The sequence below is a fragment of the Eptesicus fuscus genome, chromosome 2 (assembly GCF_027574615.1).
Source record: "Eptesicus fuscus isolate TK198812 chromosome 2, DD_ASM_mEF_20220401, whole genome shotgun sequence".
Lineage (NCBI taxonomy): Eukaryota > Metazoa > Chordata > Mammalia > Chiroptera > Vespertilionidae > Eptesicus > Eptesicus fuscus.
In genome coordinates this window covers 28,704,635-28,728,853 of record NC_072474.1, presented here as the reverse complement: position 1 = coordinate 28,728,853, position 24,219 = coordinate 28,704,635, and the positions used below count along the sequence as shown (strand labels likewise).

Genomic DNA, 24,219 nt, shown 5'->3' with positions numbered 1-24,219 from the left:
GCATAGGCTCCCTTCCTCTGGAAGCAGAAAGTGGAAGTGATAGGCTCGGATCCCTTTGGATTTAGAATCTAGGGTTTCTTCCCTCTGGACTGACAATGTGTATCCCTCTGGTTTCAATCTATGGCCCATGTGGGGCTCCTCTGTTACTGGGGGTCTCTACACTTCCTGAGACCCTCTTCTCTTGTTCAATTCTTTGTCTAGGCAGCTATCAGGTAAGGAAAGATTGGAGACCCTTAAAGAGCTCCCTCATCTCCTGCCAAACTCTTTGGTGACCCTTTCTGATGATTTCTTCAGGAAGTTCTGGTTAGGTAAAGTCATCTGCTGCCCCAGGTACCATCAAGGATGGGGAGGAAAGGGGGAGAAAAAGGCCCAGCAAGCCTCACTACATAAAGATGAACCTCATGTATCACTCCTATGTACACAGCCTGAATTTCTCAACAAGAAAAACAATGTGATAGCAACAATCCATCTAGTTTTTGGTTCTTAATTTTTTTTTTTGAGTGGTGAATTGGTAAATCCTTGAGAAAATTTGATGAGATCTATCAACAGTCTTCTTAGAAAAAAATGTGCAAATGCACAAAATTTTGAATAAAATTCTTGGGGATTAAAGCCTCCCTATAAACCAGGGTCCCCAGGTAAGACATCTGATTACATTATTTGATATCTTAACACCCATTGTCTTGAACAGAGAGAATGAGATACAGGAAATTACCCTCTCTGGAAAGGGAACTATAATTGGTAAGGGCAACCTAAGAGGTCTGGGAGCCTAGAGACGATAGCAAGTAAAGGGTACCCAGGACAAACCAATGACACAAGACAAGCAAGAAAAGTGGCAAAGCCAGGACTAGAATCTAGACCTCTTAAATTCCAGTCCAACATTCCCTGCATGTCTCTACTTGGACTCTCTCTCAATGACAAATCCACCTAGCAGGATTACTGAGATGAAAAAAGTGACAGTTCTTGCCCTCAAACTGCTTTTGGCTGAATAATTGGGATGAAACACCTGCTGAGCAATTCTTCTCTTGACTGACAAGGGAAGCCAACAGTGTTTGCCAATGAGTCAACAACCCATCACTGAATCCCCCCACAAGGCTTTCAAATAAGTCACCCATTTAGGGGAAAAGAGTAATATAATTGTTTCTAGATATCTTAGGTATTTTCCACTCTAAGATTACTCAGATAGTTTTTGGCTATTTGACTTGTTTTAGGGTTACTCTGGGACTTGCTCCCTTCAATACGGTAACACAAGTCCCACCGGGAAATGCATTTAGAGCAGTTGTTACCAACACCAACCATACATTAATTATGCATCTGGGATGTTTTAACAAATAATGACCAACCCTTGGCCCCAAGAATAATTAAGACCAATTAGTTCAGATTCTCTGGGGATGAGAATTGGACATAAAAATAATTTTTTTAAAGTTCCTCAAAGGATTCAAGATGCAGTCAGGGTTGAAATCCACAAAATAATGATTCCCATTTTTGTCTGTTTCCATGATGTCATTTCTATTCACTAAGAATGGGTGCCCTAGCACAGTACTTTCCAAACTTCAATGTATTTACAGATCACCTGTGGATATTGCTAGGAAGCAGAATCTGATTCAGGATGTCCAGGACAGGGGCTGAGATTCTGGTTCAAACAGGCTCCTACATGATGTGCATGGACCCCATTTCGAGTAGCAAGGCTTTTGTGTGAGAGAAGAAATACAAGTTGTGTCTACCCACATAGAACTTGCAGCTAAAATGGGCAAACCAATCTGGGAAAGATTCAAGATCACATATTGCAAAGTAGTATGTGGCAAAACTGACACATTCCATAGCGATCAGAACAGGTGGGCTTAGGAAAAACAGTGCTTAGGAAAGGCTTCTCGGAAGAGTTGGGACCTATTGGTTCTGAATTTGTGCTTGTGAATATCAGAAGATGGGTTGCAGGATAGTGTTTTCTAATGATTTTGCTAAAGTTGTATACATGGATCATGCTCCATGAGTAACAAACTGAAAACAGGAGTTTACTAAGGCAATAAAAACATTATATATATTAGAGGCCCAATGCACAACATTCATGCAAGAGTAGGCCTTCCTTCACCCGGCTGCTGGCACCAGCTTCCCTCTGGCACCCAGGACCCGAGCTTCCCTTGTATCTCCGGCTTCATCCAGAAGACCATCTGGAAGGATGTCCGGTATAATTAGCATATTACACTATACATATATATATATAGCTAATTAGCACACACACACAATGAGCATTTGTGTGTGTGTGCGTGCTGAGCAAAATGAGGCTAAATGGCTAGTGATTCTCTGATTTAAAGAAAAAACTTTTGCTCATACAAAAAGTATCTCACTTTAATCCTCTGTCTACACACATCATTGGGACCTGGTAGACTTCATTCACAGAGTAGATCACTGGATCAGCATCACCAAGGCTACATGACACCTTTGGGTAACAGTCAAGAAGCCCAGGGTCTTATTTCCCCACATCCAAATGTTGTCCCTGACCCAGCACCAGCTAACCGCACACTGGTGGCTAGAGTATCCTGACAGCTCACACCTACAACCCCACCACCCAGTTCATGGGGCTTTTGATCAGTAACTCTGCCTGCAGCCCAGTGCCAGGCATCCTGCCTACAGGAGGAAACTAGGGCACCAAAGTGTGGGTGTCATAGGTGGGGGTCACCAGGCTGGGAGGAAGACGAAGGGAAGGAGTAAGGTGCTGGTCAGAAGTCTGTGCCTCTGGGCAGGCCCACCCATGGTGGGAGGAGAGGGTCAGATTAGCCAGACATGCTTTCTGGGCTGCTTTCTCCCTTGCCCAGGAGTCCTCACACTCCTTATTCCAGATGCAGTGAAAGAATAGGCTGGTGTCAGACTAGGAGCAGTTGAGTACTTTTTCCAGAAGAAGAAGAAGAAGAAGAAGAAGAAGAAGAAGAAGAAGAAGAAGAAGAAGCACATTTCTAAAGATCAAGAGGAAGTTCAAAGAAGGCAATTGGTTCCTTTACACTAAAGAGCATGGAAAGTTGACTAGTTTCCAGTAGGCCCTGATCGCCTATGGTGTCAAAGAAAGGTGAGCTGATGAGCGAAGCTGTGAACTGGAAAACAGCTGGCTGGTGAAGCCAGGCCATGCACAAATACTGATACCAACACCTAGTTTTTCCTTTCAGGCTTATTTGCTGTCAGCCTGTTCCAAGAAATATTTTAAACTGTAATGATAATAACAAGAGCGACTATTCATATTCTATAGGCTATCTTTCAGGTATTATGTGAAAACATAGTATTACTTCAGTTAATCCTCAAAATAAGGCAGGCCGTATTGTTATTCCCATTTTACACCGGGAAAACTGAGGCTTATAGAGGTTACATAGGTGGCTCAATGTCACACAATTAGGCTGTGAGCCAGGCAGTCTCACCCCAGAGCCTGCGTTCTTTACTGTTCTTCTAAACTGCTGCTAAGGGCCCAAGATACATGTGCCGTGTTAACAGAGAAGTTTATTTTCACTCTTTCAAAAGTTGAAGTAAATATGTCCTGGGGTATGTCCCACTGCTTCTGTGGCTGTGCATAAATTAAGGTGGCTGTGCCTACGGAAACCAAGCCCTGCTGCCACGGGGAGCTGTCCCTGAATGTACGGGAGGGACGGTCTCCTAAGGCCCATCAAGTCCCTGGAGTCTTAAATTCTCTGAATCTTGCTGTTCCCCTTCAGTGCTCCTTCTGCCCTCAAAAGAGCAGCTGGAGTTGTCTTTCTTGCATTTGACTGTGCTTCAAAGAAACTTCAGTCGGGCCACGTCTGCCCCAAACGCCCACAAAACAGAGGAAATTCTGAGCACCTCCGGGCATGAGTCAACCACACCATCTTCAGGAATTGCCATCTCTGCCCACGGAATCACCCACTCTTTTCTGTTTGGGACCAAAATAGATACCTCCTTCAGCAGCCTCACTGCTTTCTGTACTCTCAGCAATAAAAACAAAGGCAGGATAGGTGGGTGCCTCTAAGGCAACATGGTGGGAGATTTCTCTGCTGTGATGGTTTTCAGAGTGAAAATGTTGCTGCCACGGTAGAGCCGACAGACAGGATGGGTGGGGCAGGTGGAAGAGGGAAGCCATAGGGTGGCTGGGGACATCTTGCCTGTGGCAGACCTTCCAGTCAGTTGTTCATTCCTTTGTTTATTCATTCATTCAGCAAGTATGTATTGAGCAACTACCATGTGCCAAATACAGGGTAAGAGATGAAGGTAACCCAGTCCTTAGTCTCCAGGAGCTCACCAGGCAGCAGGGGAGAAATACATGGCACAGATAATTACAACCCAAGATCTAAGGTACAAGAGTAAATAAAGAAAGAGTGATGGAACACACAGATACATAGATGGTCATTCTTACTGCAAGTCCCAACATCTTAAGTCAATAACTGCCTCAAGTTTACACTAACATTTGGGGCCAAAAAAAAGAAAAAAGAAAAAGAAAAAAAAAGAAAGAAAGAAAAAGGAAGCTGAGAGCATTGTTTGGTCATTATTAATGACCAAAATCAAACACTAATTTTGAATTTGGAATAACATAGAGAGAGGATGTGCAGAAACTGTCTTTTGCTCAAGAAATTCCTTTACAGGAAAATGGAAATATGTCAAGTGGGAGTATTTACAGATCTTTACGATCCAACTGTTTGATTTCTCCTGAAGCCCCCAAGTGGTGCAGAAGCCCCGTTTATAGGTGGTGCTGACCAAGCGCTGCCTCCCCAGTGGGGCATGAACCACTCCCCAACCCTAAACTCCCAGGGCGGACCTAAGGAAACCTACCAGGTTTGATTTATGTTATTATGTACTTAAAAGCAAAGCAACAGTGGTGATTTTTTTTTTTAATTTCATGAAATGGGCCTTTTGGAGCTAACTGGCCCATCTCCTCATCGAAAGATCAGTTATTATGACACCAAGTAAAGGGCAAAGAAACATTTCTAAGAGTTTTGTTTGAAGTCCCCAAAACACAAGTTGACGTCAGCTTCTTCCTGTCTCAGAGCGCTGTGAGTTTCCCGGGAGTTTTGGGGGTGAGGGTGATGACTTCACAAGAGGTTGCTCATCTGACACCTTTCCTGGCTGTGGCCAAGGCTGTCTTGGCTTCCCCGGCTGATGAAACCGGGCACAGCCTTCAAACCCGACTGAGCGTCTGTGTGGTGTCTGTTTCCGGCCCCTGTGGTAGTGACACCTCTGTTCAGAGCCTGATTTAGAATAAAAGGATCTTTGTAAAAAGAAAACTCCGTATTTTAAGTGGAAAGCAAAACAAGCAACTACAAACAGACACACACACACACACCCCCCCCCAAAACCATTATAAAATAAAAGGGCAATTTCCTCAGACATCCTGCTAACACCCAAGAGAGCACAGAGACCGCAGAGGGTTAGCATTTCAGCTCTCGGTATTCAAACATCTTTTCATTTATTTCACTTTTGGCTTTCACTGCATTTCATTCATCAGGCCATGAATTTCACTTTCCCTCTCCCAGGGAGTCTTGCGTTTCCCTCCTCTGGTCTGGGTTTGCCCTAGGCTGAGGCAGGAGGAACTCTGAGCCAGAGCAGGACAGGCCGCCTAAGCACCCTCCTTCCCTCCTCTTCATGTGGTAGTAATTGCGGCCCTGGAGCCTTCCTGTGGGCCAGCCCTGCCTCAGGCTGTACACTTTTCAGGTATTATCTTGCTGAATCCTCAGAACAGCCCTATGAGACAGGAACCATTATCATCACCCCCATTTTATAGGTGAGGAAATAGGTTGTGAGGCCCCAAATAGCAGAAGAAGTGGGCTATCTGCTCCATCCTTGTACAAGGAAAGCAACTGCCCCGTGGCTTGTATGCAAGCCAGCCTCCCATCTCTCATTTGAAGTCATTCTTTGATTTATCCCCAAATTAATCTCCCCTGAAAGAAAAATTCATGATGACTTCTCCCTGATCAAAGAGCCCAAATCATTTTCCACTGCCTATGGGACACATTTCCAAAGCCTGGCATCTAATATTTTTTTAAAACAATATATTTTATTGATTTTTTACAGAGAGGAAGAGAGAGGGATAGAGAGTTAGAAACATCGATCAGCTGCCTCTTGCACACCCCCTACTGGGGATGTGCCCGCAACCAAGGTACATGCCCTTGACCAGAATCGAACCTGGGACCCTTGAGTCCGCAGGCCGACGCTCTATCCACTGAGCCAAACCGGTTTCGGCTAATATTCTTACCTGGATGTCCACATGTCCTCTGCAGAGGGCACCCCAGCTCCATGCAACCCTGCCAGCAGCTCTCCTATTTTTCAAAGCTTGGCTCCTAGGGAAGCCTTATTTCCGGCCCCCTACCCCCTTTACTGGAATAATCTTCCACACCTCAGCTGCCTACTTGGAATTCTGACCACTGGAAAACATGTTGGGAGAGCAGAAAGGGCTCATGAATTAGGGAATGTATGGGCTTGCATTCAGATCCTAGCTTGGACTTGCATGACTCTACTTGCCTTTAAACCAATCATTGAGTGCCCTTCTCTGCAGGCACTAGCAAGGTGGTGGGATCTGATGGACACCGTGTGGTAAGCACTGTCTAAAGAAATGGCAGGGTAGCCTGCAAGTGCAGAGGAATACCATAAAACCAAGGCTGGGGAGGGTCCCGAAGGCTTCCTAGAGAAAAACGACAATGAGGGAGACCTGCAGGAGAAGCAAGAGTCAAGAAGGTAGAAACTAAGTTTTAAGTCCAGCGTGAGCAAGGCCAAAGACAAAAGACATAGTGAGTTCCGAGAGCTGCATGTAGTTCTACCAGGCCGGAGCATTCAGGTACACAGCAGAGGCGGAGACTTTTGAAGCTGGGTGTGAGCTATATCACAAAGCCTTGCCAAGTACAGGGAAAGCACTGTATCCTGAGAGGAACAGCATACCACAGAGCAGTCTTAGGCAAGGGAGGGACATGATCTGGAGAGTTGGCACTGTCCTCATTGTGAATGATTAGCAGCAGATGGGATGGGAGTCAGGGAGTGGCAGACCCCGAAGTCAGGCTGCTAGGTGAGGTGAGAGTGGATGGTAGGCAGGTTTCTTAAACCTCCATGGGCTTCTGTTGCTGTGGGTATAAAATGGGAACAACAACCCTCAACCCCCGCCCACTGGCTGTATAAGACAGGCTGCCTAAAATAACCAGGATGTGGAAGGTGCTCAACAAACATGACTTGCTGGACTTCTAATCTGCATAACCAAAGGCCCAGTGGACCTTTCCACATGGATATCTCTCAGGCTTCCCACACTGAATACACCCAGAATTGCTCTCCCAGGCTCTTTCTCCCCGCTTTTCTGTTTCAATGGTAACACCATTATCCACCCAGCTGTCCTGGAAACCTGGGAAAATTCCTTCTTTCCTTTCACTGGTCCCATGTACCCAAACAAGCCCCAATCTCTGGAGACTCCAGCCCTTACAATCTCCGAACATTAGCAACCTCTCCCCATGATCACTCTCATCACCCCCACTGAGAAGACCCACGACAGCATCCCCACAATGCAGGACAGATGCAGGACAAGGGCAGTGGGAGGTCACAGGCTGCAGTGACCACAGGAACAGATGCAGCCAAGGCACAAAAGGGAGGAAAGGTCTGAGCACATACAGCTGTTAGGCTGCTGGGTCCAAATACTGCCTTTGCGACCGACAGGCTGAGTGGCTCTGGGAAGGTCACTCACCGAACCTGTCAGTGCCTCACTTCCACCACCTATAAAATGCAGATGATAAGAACTACTCATCTAATAATTAATTAATTATTCAATGATTCTTATAAATGTTAATTATGGTAATTAAACTATAGTATTTTGTATATTATTTACCACATATTTAATTCTACTTTAATAATATAGTATAATATTGTGTTATTTAGCATTACTCTTTATAATAACCTATTTCATAGGTGACTGAGAGGAATAGGGGAGTCAATGTGTGTGAAGTGCCTAGAATAGCTCCTGGCGTGCAGTTACTCTGAGATACCTTGGACAAAGTGTATGCTCCTATGCAAGCAAGCAGATTGAGAGAAGGAGTCTTTGAGCCCCCTCTCAGTCCTGACATTCTGTGGCTTAATAAATACTTGCCCTATAATGGAGTGAAAAGTAACGTCTCTTCAACATCATGCTGACTATGCCATTTAACCTCCCAGGGGGACAGCTATAATGACCACATCCTTGATGAGTTCCATTTGTTACTTGTTAGCACAAAGCAATTCCCAGTGAATCAAGGTAACAGATCTTACGTTCCCATGTCCTTAGAAAATTCAGCCACCTTGGATTTAATGCCCAATATTAATGCCCACTGCAGGCCCAAAAACCATGATTTCACGGGATAACTAAGAATGTATGTAAGGCGGGAATAGTGCAGAGCGCTGGGAACGTGGAAGGCTGTGTTTCCCTCAGTGGGAGTGCAGCCCACTCTGAGTCCACAGACTGAACTCCACAAAAGCCTTTAAGTTAACACATTGCAGACCAGTAGTTTTATTGCTAGCTTTACCCAGTGGCCAGATAAGTTTCTATTGAACGAGTACAAAAAAAAGTTTTACATTAATGTTAAAGGCACTCTTTAAAGTTAAATACCCATTGCATTTTGAAGTTATTTATTACATGTTCTTACAAGCTAATATCTTTTTAAAGTATGATACTTTTTAAAACACTGTGTAATATGAAGTGGAACTAAACAAAGCTGGCAAATGTAACGCGTTTCTCTTCTCTTACCATTACTTTTGCATACTTTGCAAACTTTAGTAGGATATTTCTTTTTATATAAAGTTTCTGCAATTGAAACGTTATTGTAATAGTTATCTTGGTATATGTGATGCCCCAATTCCAGATACAGCTAAAGTAGTGACAGAATAGAATCATTCAATTTTTTCCCTTCACCTGTGTAAATTTCCAAATTGCAAATATACCCAGTCTTGCTCTCACACACCATTCTTTTTTTTTTTTTTTTATAGAGAGGAAGGGAGAGAGAGAGAGAGAGAGAGAGTGAGAGAGAGAGAGAGAGTTAGAAACATCGATGAGAGAGAAACATCGATCAGCTGCCCCTTGCACGCCCCCTACTGGGGATGTGCCCGCAACCAAGGTACGTGCCCTTGACCGGAATCGAACCTGGGACCTTTCAGTCCGAAGGCCGACGCTCTATCCACTGAGCCAAACCGGTCTTGGCTCACACACCATTCTTACAAGTAAACCATATTTAATAATTTCAGCTGGGTTGTAAGTTCGAAATAGAAGACGGGACCTTCAGGGAATCATGCCTTCATCTAATGATAATTCTCGCATAGGTTTATATATTGTTTGAAATTTACTAATAAAGTGGTCGAGTACAGATTGAATTTTAAATAGCCTGGATGGAGATTTAGTCATCTTTGCATTGTCATTGAAATGCCAATAAGTCCAGATTTGTTCAAAAACGATTTCAACTCATCGTCTGAGGAAATATTGGAACAGCTAGAACTGGATTTGTAGACCAATATTCTTTCCAAGTATCCTTTCGAGTATGCCCCATTAGCACTATAAGTCCTAAAATTTTTTTCATATCTATTGGAATAACAGGAGACCATTTTATTGCTATCAAAATTTTGTGCTTTCCCAAATTTTGGTTATAATATATGTTCGATTGATGACAAAATAGTTCAAACAGATCGTCGTCAAAAATCAAGTTGGTGACTTCAATGGTGTTCTTAGAATCACATGGTATAACTGTAACCCAGGTATTACCTTCAAATTTTTCCAAGTTAGGTTGAAAGTCCTCTTTTGACCAATCATTATCTTGGCAACCAAGACCCAAATTACATTCAAAATCATGTGTGGAATTGTTCAAATTTTCAGGTTTGAAATCACTTGAAATTACTATTTTTCGCCTTTTTGAAGGAATAACTATATCACTGCCACTGTCAAAGCTTTCATCACTTTCACTTGGAATATCTGATAAATTTTCAGCAAATATATCCAGAATTTTATCATGTTCTTTGTCATTATCCATGGTTACTGAGCACTTTAAAAATATCAAATTGATGTATAAAACAGTTATTTTTATTACTAACGACAAGAGACTGATCACTTTTAATTCCTTTTGTAATTTTTAACTTCAGTGAATGTGTTTTCCATTACACTGTTTCTCTCTAAATGACAACAATGAAAAGCCGAGAATTTTCATGATTGGTCACAAGTCTTAGAACAGGAAACACGAGAATTCTTGTGATCCGTCCGCAATATGTTAAGTTGGCTTTTCTAAGGCCTGTCCCTGGAGTACAAGAGAGGATTTTTGGTAACATCACCTCCTCCCTATGCTGTGTTGCCCACCACATCATCCCACGGGAAGTCCGAGGTCAGGGGGCAGCATGGTGGAGGTCTGGTGAAAACCTGCTTGAGGGTCACAGATGCCCACCTCCTTGCTGGGTCCTCACATGGCAGAGAGCAGGGAGAGGAAGCCAGCTCTCTCGTGACTCTTAGAAGGGCATGAATCCCATTCATGAAGCTTCACCCTCATGACCTCATCTAACTGTAAAGGCCTCACCTTCTAATACCATCACATTGGACAGTAGGCCGAGGGGGCGGGGGGGCGGTTACAAATATTCAGTCCAAACAGTATACACTTGTGTCTTGTTTAAAGTTGTGATTCTTGAAAGCTAAGAGGGCCTCAGAGTGAAGGGCCCAAGCGTCACTCCCAGGAGATGGGTATGGAGATAACGGGAGAGAGTGGCTGAAGGCAACATTTGACCCAGGGTCATCCCCAGTTTTGCACATGTGGATTTGGTGTGCTGACACAATAACTGTCTGTGTCGACGTGGCTGGTTCTTGCCTGACACCCAGACCAGGCTACGGTTCTGAGGAGAAACACTGTGTTGCTGAAGTCTCCATTGTTTCACATAACTTTTTCCTTTTTCCATCTTTTCTTTGTTTCTCTTCTGGTCTTAAGTTTCTACCTGGCATCATACTTACCTAGCTAGTATTCTTTAAAGTCTCAGTGGAAATTCTGTTGTTATCCAGTTGAAAATATTCTCAACTCTGCAGTCTAATTTCGCAGAAAACTCTCCTCATAGAAGACTGTGGGTGGGATTCACCCATGCAGCATATTTCTACTAAAAATATTATTCCATCCCAAGAATTAGGTTTCAAAGATTTGAAGGAAAACTGCTTTTAGATTTCAGAGAAAGAACAAGAGTATATTTTTACCCCCTTGTTTTTCTTATCTGACAACCCTTTAATTTTCATCAGGTTGACATTCTGTGGTGAACTTGTGGTTAACCCTTTCACGTACAGAAGCTTGAGAAGACTTAAGGGGCAGAAATAACAGTCTCAACATTTCACTAGCAGAAGCGTTTGAAATTCCGAAATATGACAGTTTCGATGTAGAGTCAGCTGCTGGGAGAACTATTTTTGGTTGCCTGCCTTCTTTTTTCCTTCCAAGGTAAAGAGAAAATAACTGAATTCCCACCCCTGATTCCCCTTTATTCTTGGTAACAAGTGTTGAAGAAGGCACAGGTTGTTTTCCAGACAGGTCTGACCCTGTGAGCCACTCATTCTTCAACTGTGGAAACTCTGACTATTTGACGTACTAGGCCAGCCAGGCCTCAGGAACTGTGGGTCAGATAACACAGAGATGATAGATGCTAGTCACTGCAGAATGTGCCCAACTGCACCCAAGTTTCCTCCCTCGGAGCACACAGTCTCCCCTCTTATCTCCCCAGGGAACCAGGTGCTTTTTCTTTTTCTTTAATCCTCACCCGAGGATGCATTTTTTTATCCCATAACCTAGGTATGTGCCCTGACTAGGAATCGAACCTACAGTCTTTTGGGGCACAGGATGACACTCCAACCAACTGAGCCACCTAGACAGGACTGTGCCTTTTCCTTAATGACAATAACTTCCCTTGACCTGGTTGTCCCGGCCCCCATCCTTGTGACATCAAACTTTGCTTCTGCCACATTCCCCTCAACATTTATTCTTGCTGAACAAAGATGGATATTTGTTTGAGTGAATGAATGAACAGTATTACCACTGCCAATGCTCCCAATAATTTATTCAGTGCCCGTGTTGATGAAATAGTTTAAATAAAGAATAGGTGATGCAGGCAGCCAGCAACAAACAGAAGTGACTGGAAGTATTCAAACTAAACTGTGGGGACCTTGCTGGCAGTGATCAGGGAATTGATCGTATTTTATTTTATTATTCATTTAAAATTTTTCTTTCTCTTTTTAATCCTCACCTGAGGATAAGTTTGTATTGATTTTTAGAGAGTGAGAGGAAGGGAGAGAGACAGAGAGACATCGATGTGAGATAAAAACATAGATTGGTTGCTTCCCATACATGCCCCAACCAGGGATTGAACCTGCAACCTAGCTATGTGCCCTGACTTGGAATTGAACCTGCAACCTTTTGGTGTACTGGACGATACTCCAACCAACTGAGCCACATGGACAGAGATGACCATATTTTAATAGATTTGAAAGCCATTATAAACTATTCATGTGAATACAGGTGGGAAGAAGGAAACTAATATAAAATTCCCATAAATAGTTCTTAGAAGATGAATCTAAAAGAAACTCCATTTCTTTGCTCTGACACAATCAAGCTGTAAGTAATTAACATTTTAAATATTTTTTTTCCAGCTCACAAAGTGACCTTACATATTTTATCACTTTGTCCTAAATGCTGCACTGCTTGAGGGTTATAAAGGCAACAAACAGGATTTATTGGGCTTTTTCACAGATTTCAAGATCTGTTGACTTACATTATTTCTACTGATATATTTCTGTCATTCATAACTTTGCCATTCACACTCCAACAAAACATTCTACTTACAGTCCCCTGAACACAACATTCCCTCTGCCAAGTGGGTGACCTATTCTGCTGAACCTGTCAGATGAACCTCTTTTCACCCTTCAAACATGGGCGAATCAAGAGCAGCCTTTCTCCTGATCTGGCTCATAGACAGGGGCAGAATTCCCCATCAGGGGGCACCATGTCAGGAGACCCAGAGGACTAAATGGCAGGGCCAAAGGCGAAGACTTGGAGTGTCCAGGAAGCTCCTATGGTCACATTCTGGTTAATGGTTCTCAGGAATCTTCCACCTGCTCTTTGATTGACAAACTCAATCACCAAAGTAAAGCAACAAAATGCAGTCAATATCTCCCAACAAAAACTTAGTCCGTGTTAGACAAACCCACTTCCTGGATCAAGGGAAAAAGAAGGGAGGCTTGTTATTGTTATAACCAGAGATGAGTCACACAGGTGGAGAACACATGAAACCTCGCCTCTAGGCCATTTATTTATGCTACTAGTACAATTAGCTCTGTGCTTTAGAATGCTTGATTTGACAATATTTTAAAGACATATTGGAGGGATGGAGAGATGAAAGGTAGAGAGAAATAATAAGATGCTATTGCTATGGCAGGTGAACAGTTAGGAGGTGGTGAAAGTGAAGTTCAGAAGAAATGTGAACAAGAGTATTGCACAGAGTCCCTAGCCAGGTTGCTCAGTTGGTTAGAGTGTCATCCCAATACATCAAGGTTGTAGGTTCGATCCTCGGTCAGGACACATACAAGAAGCAACCAACGAATGTATGAATAAGTAGAACAACAAATCAATGTTCTCTCTCTCTCTCTCTCTCTCTCTCTCTCTCTCTCTCTCAAAATCAATTATAAAAAGGGTATTAAGCAGATAAAAATAATGACTCTTAGGAAGAGATTTGATATGCAGGCAAAGGAGACGTGGAATTCAAAGAGTATGCAGAAGGGTCAAACTTGGGAGACTCAGATGATGGGAATGTGAGAGTCAGTAAGAGAAATGAGGGTCATTAAGAGAAACAAGTCCAAGAAGAGGATCAGAGGGCTGTCTGTATATTTGTTTTTATTTTTTTATTTATTATTATTTTTTTTAATATATATTTTATTGATTCTTTACAGAGAGGAAGAGAGAGGGATAGAGAGTTAGAAACATCGATGAGAGAGAATCATCGATCAGCTGCCTCTTGCACACCCCTTACTAGGGATGTGCCCGCAACCAAGGTACATGCCCTTGACCGGAATCGAACCTGGGACCTTTCAGTCCGCAGGCCGACGCTCTATCCACTGAGCCAAACCAGTTTTGGCTGTATATTTGTTTTTAACTTTTAATTTTGAGATAATTGTAGAATCACATGCAGTTGTAAATAATAGAGATCCAATATATTCTTCATTCAATTTCCTTCATGACTATAGCACAATATCACAAGCAGAAAATTGACATTGATATAATCTATCAATCTTATTTAGATTGCACCAATTTTATATGAACTCAATAGTGTATGTGTGTGTTTAATTCTATGCAACTTTATCACATGTGTAGATTCCCATGACCACCCTAATAGTTAAGATACACAATGGTTTCCATCACAAGGATCCCTTCTGCTACCCTGTCGTAGCCACAGACACCTACCTCCTTCTTTCCTAATCCCTGACAACCACTAAGCTATTATCCATTTCTATAATTTGTCATTTTAAGAATGTTATATAAATGGAATAATTAAATATGAAAACTTTGAAATTGGCTTTTTTCACTCAACTTAAGTCCCTGGAGATCCATATTTCTCCACTTAATTCCCCTGAGATCCATTTTTCAGCACCCCTTAGCTGGCATTATCTTGTAAAGAAGAGCTTTCTCCCTCCTCCCAACCCATGATTTTTTAGTACCACTATGGATTGCTATCTTTTAAAATTATTTTATTACTTTCATCATTGATTCTCTTGGGTTTATTAGATACTAGAGGCCCAGTGCATGATTGAATCATGCACATGTAGGGTCCCCTACACGCTTTCGCTTTTCGCGGTGGAGCTGGGTGCCTGTCCGCTGGTGCACCAGGCCTTTCAGAAGCCTCCAGCTTGGCGGAGGCTTCTGAAAGGCCTGGTGCCAGAGCAGACAGGCACCCAGCTCCCCCGCTTTTGATGGCCCGCGGTCGCTGAGGGGGGCTACCCTGCTGTTGAGAGGCACAGGGGGCAGGACTCCCGCCCCCTGCGCCTCTCAACGGCCGCTGAGGGGGGCTTCCGCGGACACCTGGCTACCCTGCCGTTGAGAGGCGCAGCTGGGTGTCCGCGGCAGGCCCCCTCAGCGCCGCAGATCTGCGCCTCTCAACATCAGGGTAGCCCCCCTCAGTGGCAGCGGATCCGTGCCTCTCAATGGCCGGATAGGCCACCCCGAGTCCCCCCCCCCCCAGCCTCCCGCCGCCCAATCGTGGGCGTAGCGGAGTGATGGTAATTTACATGTTACTCTATTATTAGATAGGATACTATCATATAATTTTCAAACAAAGATAGTTTTATTTCTAATTTTTAATGCCTCTACATTATTTTATCTGATTGCATTGGATAAAACCTCAATGGTAATGTCAAGTAGGAGAAGAAATAGTTTTGAACAAAGTTGCAGTACCAGAGGATAGCTGAGTGGAAAAATAGAAGGGCACAGAGTAGTCTAGACTAGGGCTTAGGGCTAGAGATATAAATCTGAAAGAGACAGCATAGCATCATTACTAAGACTATGGGCTCTGAAGCCTCGAGGAGACTCTCAGCTCCATTACTGTGGGTCCTCAAGCTGTGTGACCAAGCTAGAAATTACATCAGGCAATTTATCAAACCTCCCAGGACTGTAATGTCTCATTTGAAAAATGGCAGTAATAATTATAACATTTACTTTATAGTACAGTTTTCAGAATTAAATTAGTCAATATATGTAAAGGGCTGAAATGATGAAACTTCTGAGAAAAAATAGAATGATAAGAGCCAAGGTCATTTCACTGGCAAATTCCTACACTGCACCCTTCTTAACAAATTTTTGGTCATGGATTACTTTGAGAATCTTATGAAAGCTATCCTTCTAATTCCAGGCTAATTATAGCAGGAACATCAGACAAATTCCAATAGTGGGGCATCCTACAAAACATCTGACTAGTATTCTTCAAAATTATGAAGGTCATCAAAAACAAGGAAAATGAGAAACTATCATATCCTCTTCATAACCAAGAGGAGCCTAAAGAGACATAATAACTAAGTGTAATTTGGAGCTCTAGATGGGATCTTGGAACAGAAGAAAGGACATTAGGGAAAAACTGAGAAAATTTGAATAAAGTATAAACTTATTTAATAATAATGTATCCATATTGGTTCAGTAGCTATGACAAATGTACATCCTAAGATATCAATAATGGGGAAAACTTGGGTCAGCAGATTTATAGAATGAGAGTCAAGTGAGCATTCAAAGAAAGAAAGCCAAAGAGATGAGGAACCAGGGGATCATGATGTCTTATGATAACAAAAGTGAAATTTCAAAAAGGAAGAGTTACATTTGGAAACACATGCTAAACAAACTTCGAGGAGAATGAGAGCCATGGGACTTGGCAACTCGTAGCTTCTTAGTGTGCGCTTAAAAACATTCCGGTGGAAGCAGAAGACACACGGAATAGCAATGGAATGAGTCGGTAAGGAGGAAATAGAAACAACGAGGTGAACTATTCTTATGATATACTGAATTAGGAGGAAAAGAAATAAGGATTGATTTAGGGAGGAGCAACTTACGTACCTGTATGCTTATAAGGCTGAGGAGGGGGGTCCAGTGGGAGTGGGAGCTAGAGCAGGGACAGCTGACAGGGCACAGGGCCAGAGGCAGTAGAGGAGAAGTGATCCAAAGCACAGTGGTGTCAGGTTTAGAGAGATCAGGAATATGTTTTAAGTGGAGCGACAGAAGAAATAATGAGTAAAGATGGGGCCATTATGAAATGTAAAAAGGAAAGTTGAGGATAATCAGAAACAAGGGAGAATGCAGAAGGCAAGTGAGAAAGGAACATGAAGCAAATACATCACCTGACCAAATTCTTAGTATAACTAAGGGTAGGGGTGGCAGTAGAATGCAGAATAGTGCCCAATCTTTTGACTTCTGGCTCTGGCTCTGCACCACCAGCTGTGTAATTTCGAACCATCTACTCAGACAGACTCCTACACTCCATTTCCTCATCTCTGAGCAAGATTGGAATTCCTTTCAAAGGCATGTCATGAAAAATCTAGGGTAAACTTAAATATATATATATATGTGCCAAAATATATTATAATTTTCAAGCTAGCAAATCTCATCTAAGCATCCTCAAATTTTCATAAACTTCACCCAACTATCAAAGATATCCGCTCATTCCACGGCCCTTTTCCTAGCCTCCCACAGGAATTCCTCCAGGGGGTAAATGAGCTTAAGGCACTGTGAAATTTGACCAGGTACCTGGGAGGAATTCTTCCTACTTCATCTTATGGATGAGCATCCAAGGTGAGGAGGGACCACAGTGAACCAGTGAGTGGGACAGGAAGAAGACTTGGGTCTCTGACACTCAGAACTGATTTACTTTCCTTAAACATTTAGGTGGTAGACTGAAACTGGCCAACAAGCTCGCAACCCAAGGTCATCATACTAAACTTCTGTCATTTTAAAAATGAAGACAAAGTGTTCTCTTCTTTAAAGGTGTTCACATTTCTTACCTCACCAACATCTACTCTATTGACTGCATCGGCAACTCTCTTTGTCCTACTGGGATCCATATTGTGTCATCTCCCATATTTTCTCTTCCTTTGCTCCCCACCCGCCAGTGGTTGTCCAGTCATACTGATCATCCCTTCTCTCCCGTCTCTCCAATCTACCTATCCCCTCTGCTCTTTCCCAGTCCCAAGGCTTCTCTTAGCTCTCACTCAGCCTATTATAATGGTCTATTAATTCCTTACCCCTCAAACTGTGGTTGGAACAGCAGCAGCAACCCCTGGGAGAAATTCAGGTTCTCGGGTCCCACTCCAAACCTGCTATGTCTGAATTTGCATTTTAATAAATTCCCTATGTAACTCATGTGCACACAAAACTTTGAGAAGCACTAGCCTAACTGATCACCCTACCTCCCACCTCTTGCTGCCCTCCTGCTGCCCCCAGCTAGCCATCTGTAAATGCCAAAAAAAAAAAAAAAAAAAAGTTCTTCTTAAAGAACAGATCTGAGTACAGCATCCCATAGTCATAAACCTTCAAATGGCTCCCTGGTGCCTCACAGATGACATTCACATGATTTCCTCCATGATTTTGTCCTATCCATCTACCGTCTAGCTTTCTGTGCTAAATGTCCTAAGTGCTGAGACTCAATGCTGACCTAAATGGAACAGTCAGCTCTCAGTTCCTCATACATAGTAGTACACAGTATTTCCCCAACACATCACCTTGTCTCGCTCATGCTGTTCCCTTTCTTCTACTAATCCTTGCCTGGGAAATGCTTTTTATCCCTCCAGACGCTGCTCACAGAGTCGTTATTTTCATAGCTCTCTTTCCACTGTCCTACCTACCATACACAAGTAAGTGCTTCCTTCTGGGAGTTCACATCACTTTGCATTTGATTTTTTCTTTCTACCAGTTATCGTTTCTCTGCAGTTCATAATGTTAGGGCACTCTTTGAGTTCCATTAAGTGGAGAAATTTATGCAGGAAAAAGTTCACTTTACATATAATTTGATTTGGCTGCAAAACGCTTATATAAAAGTCATAGCTTTGAGACGTCTTTATATCATAGTAACTTCATATGTTGTGAAATGGTTTTCTATAATCTTGACATTTTCTTCAGAGAGCCAGTTCTCCTGTTTTAGTTGCCTTATAAGACCTTCCATAGACTTCAATCTCCCTAGAGTTTGTTGCTCTTGTAGCTCAAGAAAAGTAATCTTTGAATGTAATTTAGAGATTTTCTGCCAAAGATGGTCCTTATTTATATTCTGTCTGCAGTAAGAATGTTCAAGTTGTAAGACTTCTGTCTCATAGTCTAGCTCCTTACAGGAGTCTTCACTGTCTATGTCTTCCATTTCTACAATTTCTTTTTGGACAGGCATAAAAGAATTATAGGTTTGGAATTTTCTGTGGGCACATAAATGGCAATAACAGATTCTTTATTGGGGTTTAATTCTTCAACCGTTTGAGTAATTGTGCTGAGTAAGAATGAATTTTCCTGTGCTGACTTAATTTCCACTGAATTATTTGTAACAAGATGATTGGTAGTTATTTCAAGCACTTCTTGGGTTTCCAAAGACTGCTGACTACTTTCTGAATTTGAAATTGTCAAAGTAATAGTTGTCGAATTTAGATTCTCAAAAGATGTGTGAAAACCACCTATGTCTTGGTTAATTGATGTTTCCAAGGTAGATTCTGGTTTTCCAGGATCTTCCAGTTTAACTAGATTAAGAGTTAGTATGTTATCCTGCTTTTGGAGCTGGTGGCTACACCAACGAAGATGAAAGGAGTGATTCTGCATGCGCAGGGAGGACTCCTGTATTAACTGTATTTTTCTTTGGCTTTTTTGATGCAAATGATCCTTGTGACTTGGCTTTCAGGCACGCCTCTGTCTCATACTCTATTTTTTTCTTCTGACAGTTGTTTTGGAAGGGTCTTTTTCCTGACTGTCTTCAGGCAAAGAAAATATTGTTGGAATTGCAGTTGGTTTCAAATATCGAATCCCCCAACTGATGTCAAGAGACTCAGGTGTGAAATGGTCACTACACAGGAATTGGTATTTACTGGGCATCCATGAATCTCGTTTCATGTTCATTAACCATTTTTCAAGTCTTTCTTTGTCCTGTAGAGAAACGGGTAAAAACTAAGCTTGAGGACCTTATTATTCCTTCCCCACCGGTTCTTACAGCAAATCGCTGCGCAAAAGCAAGGCATCGCTCCAGCACGGCCTGGCCCAGGAGGGAGACCCGCCTGACTCCGGGCACAGATGGGCCCCTCGCTGCTGCTGCCCCAAGTCCAGGCCACGCACCACCGCGCCTGCGTCTAGATGAGCTCCTTTCCCCCATTTTTCTATCACAATCTCTGATTTGTCATTACCCCTACCTAATGTTTCTTGAAAGTTTCTCACCATGGTCTTCCAAATTCCTAATTCATTTTACTGCTATATTCATATTTGTTCCTGAGTCTGCTATCCTACTTGTTCAATATTTTGAATCTGTCTCCTACACAAAGCCAATGGCATCACCCTCTGAGCTTTTATGGTTCCGTAAAGTCAGTGAAAACCTCTTAATCCTTTCTTCTTCCTGAAATATTTAAGTTTGCTTCCTGAAAGAATTCCTAAAAGTGAAAGTAAAAATTTTAAAGGCAGAAAAGAGTGCAGCAATAGTAGGCTTTCTTGTGATTCCTGTCCCACCACCTCTCTCTGAACTTCAGTCTCCGGCTATGTAAAGTCAGGATGACAATATCTACCTTTCAGTGGTGGAGCGGACATTAAAGGCAATCTAGACAAAGGATCAGCACACAGGCAAGGCTCAGCTCTCATAGTTACTATGATATAAATGGCCCCAATTGGAGGACCTGAGTTCTGTGACTTCTTCAAAGATAATGATCTGAATTAAACCACAACATTTCATAAACACTTTCCAGTGACCCAGATAGTTTAGACATAGCTCTACTTCTCTCTGAGAGAGAACCTTCCACAGCTGGGTGAAAAGCACACTGGTTCCTGAAGATTATGATTCTACACAACGGGAAAGTACTAAACTGGGAATCAGGTTGCCACACAACTTATTTCCTCATCCACAAAATGTGGAGGTTGACCTAAATGATCTTTAGGGTTTCTCCCAGCTCTCAGATCTTAGGATCCTTAAGGGTTATTTATAGTCAGCATGTCCTATGGTATTTTGCACCAGAAATACTTGGTTTTCGCTGGTTGGGCTTCCTAAGGAAGATGGATACTATCTTTGACATCGGGTATATCATGGTTCTTCTTCGATCTAACATAGAAGATGAATGGCTTTAAGTGAAGAACCATATCATTTCTTTATTGGGTGCCCTAACTCTTAAAATACTTCTATACCCTTTGTGTAAAGCTTAGTAAATCATCATCTAGAACTTTCTGTGCTTAGTGAGTCATCCCCCATTTCTATTGTATAGATCAGGGGTGGGGAACACAGAACCCGAGGGCCCTATAAGACCTGCAAAATCACTTGGTCTAGCCCTGCCAAGTAAACTGAAGGTAGGACTTGAAATTCAATAAATCTAGGAGCTTTTTTCATAGCAACATAAATTTATATTACGTGAATTATATTAACCAAATGTTATAAATATCCAAATGGCCCTTGGCAGAACAGAAGTTCCCCACCCCTGGTATAGACGGAGAAGAGAGGCACAAGGATGAAGCCATTTACTCAGTTTTGGAAACAGTGATAGTTGGGTTGTGGGTAAGCATAACTTGACCTTGATTCACCCACAGAGCAAAGGGTTTTAGCACAGACTCTGTCCACATCCTTTTGAAGCCCCATCCTTTTCCTTATTTTTCAAGTTGCTCACACGGACCACAAGGGCCAGATGAGTTCTTTCTCATTTTAAACAACATCAGACCAAACAAACAAACAACAACAACAACAAAAAACAAGCGTTTTTCACCCACCCATCTCTCCTCCAGCTAGAAAATTTTCACTGCACGCTCTTAGATACTGAGTAAAATAGCCTGGAAACAAATTGCTTTGTAAGCAGGTTGCACCGCACCTGAGGCCCCTGCTCACTGTCTACTGGGAGAGGGAGTCCTTAGGAAGGGGACAGCTAGAGACAGAGGCTGCAGCAGCCATTGCTACCCTAAGGGTGCGGTTGCAGCACCAGCAGCTTTTGGGAGCTTGTTAGACATTGTCTTAGCCTCCACACTCGCCTATCAAATCCAAATGAGCATTTTAACAAGACTCCCCAGGGGACTTGTGTGCACATTAAAGTTTGAGAAGCATGGCTGTGAACAAAGTCAGCATAGGTCCTACTGGTTGGAGAGAATCCAACTTAGACGTCACTCTCCCAGATCAAATGACTTCCAAGTGTTGATATTTCTAGGACACAACAATATCTCAGCACATAACTCATTTTAGTTATAGTCCCTTTAAAAAAACCAAAAGGGTAAAAAAATAAAGGAGTAGGGTTTATATAGGGGGAGTTGGCAAAATAAAATAAGAGGTGTCAGGATTCCAAATCCAGTTAAGAATCCCTGAATCTCTTGCTCCTGTTCTTCTTCCTGTGTGATGGAGACACTTACAGGAAGAAAAGAGAATACCTCATTTAGTTACAGTTCTCATCCCCCCCCCCCTTTTTTTTTCTTAAACCCAAGCAATAGAAGCTGCACATTTCTATTTGGGAAGAGTGATGGGTGGTTGGTGATATGGTCTAATACTTGAAAGGAGAGAGCAGATGTCTGGGAGACAGTGAAGCTGGTTTGAATCCTTAAAATTGTTTCTAAGTATCATACAAAAGCCTAATCCTTTCCTACCTAGCATGGCATGTGAGTGACATGGAGAAGTTGAGTCTCCAGCAATCCATTAGAGGGGGGAAAAAACAACAGAAAAAGAGAAGAGTGTCTGAGGGCCCCTCACTCTTCTCCCCAGACCTGTTTGGTGATACAAGCCCGAGGAAGGTGGCTCTCAGTTATTGTCATTAGTGTCAGCTGAAGAAACCAAAAGTGCACTCAGAGTGTTATACTTCAATTGAGGAGGAGGCAACAAATCCATAAATATCCCAAGGTAAGATGCATCTGTGATAGTATTTCAGAGACAGTGATGGAGGTGGGTTGTGAGAAGGGAGTGGAACACATGGATCCTGCCTGTGTCTTCCAAATTACCGTTCATAGAAAAAATGTGAAACAAGATGTGAAACATTTTCAACATCAGAAGAGCTCAGTTTAATGCTCTCTTGATGAATACCTAAACCCTTGGGATTTTCAGGATTAGTAACGTGTTGGCTGTCTCCTTTTCCCACTGTCCACATAAAAGGTATAAGAGCTAAAAGGTCAAGCCACATCACTGTACTCCTGCGCCTACCGTAGGACTCCCCTACTGGAGCCCCACTTTCCAAGCTCTGGGAACTTACTTATCGCCATCTCCCAAGGTTAGGAATCTAAAGTTTTACTCCAATCCATAGGCAGCACTTTTTTTTTCACGTGTAAAAACGTTTTTATTTATTTATTTATTTATTTATTTTGAATTTTTTATTTTTATTTTTTTACAGAGAGGAAGGGAGAGAGGGAGAGAGAGTTAGAAACATCGATGAGAGAGAAACATCGATCAGCTGCCTCCTGCACACCTCCTACTGGGGATGTGCCCGCAACCAAGGTACATGCCCTTGACCGGAATCGAACCCGGGACCTTTCAGTCTGCAGGCCGACGCTCTATCCACTGAGCCAAACCGGTTAGGGCAAAACGATTTATTTTTAAAATGTCAATTGTCATGAGACTGCCTCTATTTCTGAAAAGGTCTTGGTACATTTTGAAACAATTTTTCTATCTGACTCAATCCTTGATCCAGTGACAGAATTAAAATTGCATCTGTTATCTGCTTGGATACACCTGTGTGTTTTTTTGTTTGTTTTTCTATTTTATTTTATTGTTTAAAGTATTACACATAGTAGTACATATATCTCCTTTTGTTTTCCCCATTGACCTTCCCCAAGCCACTCCTACCCCCTGTCATATGCCCTCATCCCAACCCCTCCAGTGTCTTGTGTCCATTGGTTGTGCTTATATGCATGCATACAAGTCCTTCGGTTTATCTCTTTCCCCCCATCCCCAACACTCCCCAGCCTTCCCGCTGTAGTTTGACAGTCTGTTCGATGCTTTACTGCCTCTGTATCTATCTTTTTGTTCATCAGGTTATAATGTTCTTTATTTTCCACAAATGAGTGAGATCATGTGGTATTTTTCTTTCATTGCCTGGCTTATTTCACTTAACATAATGCTCTCCAGTTCTATCCATGCTGATGCAAATGGTAAGGATTCCTTCTTTTTTATAGCAGTGTAGTATTCCATTGTGTAGATATACCATAGTTTTCTGATCCAGTCATCTGCTGATGGGCATTTAGGCTGTTTCCAAATCTTAGCTATTGTAAATTGTGCTGCTATGAACATAGGGGTGCATATATCCTTTCTGATTGGTGTTTCTACTTTCTTGGGATACAGTCCTAGAAGTGGGATTACTGGGTCAAATGGGAGTTCCATTTTTAGTTTTTTGAGGAAACTCCATACTATTCTCCACCAGTCTGCATTCCCACCAACAGTGCACGAGGGTTCCTTTTTCTCCTCATCCTCGCCAGCACTTGTTGTTTGTTGATTTGTTGATGATTGCCATTCTGACAGGTGTGAGATGGTACTCCATTGTCATTCTAATTTGCATCTCTCGGATAATTAGTGATTTGCACATGTTTTCATGTCTCTTAGCCTTCCTTCTGTCTTCTTTTG

General features: G+C 42.4%; 1 protein-coding gene and 1 pseudogene across 1 annotated transcript in view; one reads left to right on the top strand and one right to left on the bottom strand.

The window, feature by feature from the left end:
* IL2RA (interleukin 2 receptor subunit alpha) overlaps positions 1–24,219 on the top strand; it is a 52,243-nt gene that overhangs the window by 5,155 nt on the left and 22,869 nt on the right. The gene's annotated exons all lie outside the window — the stretch shown is intronic.
* Positions 18,532–19,684, bottom strand: LOC103298584 (THAP domain-containing protein 5-like; annotated as a pseudogene).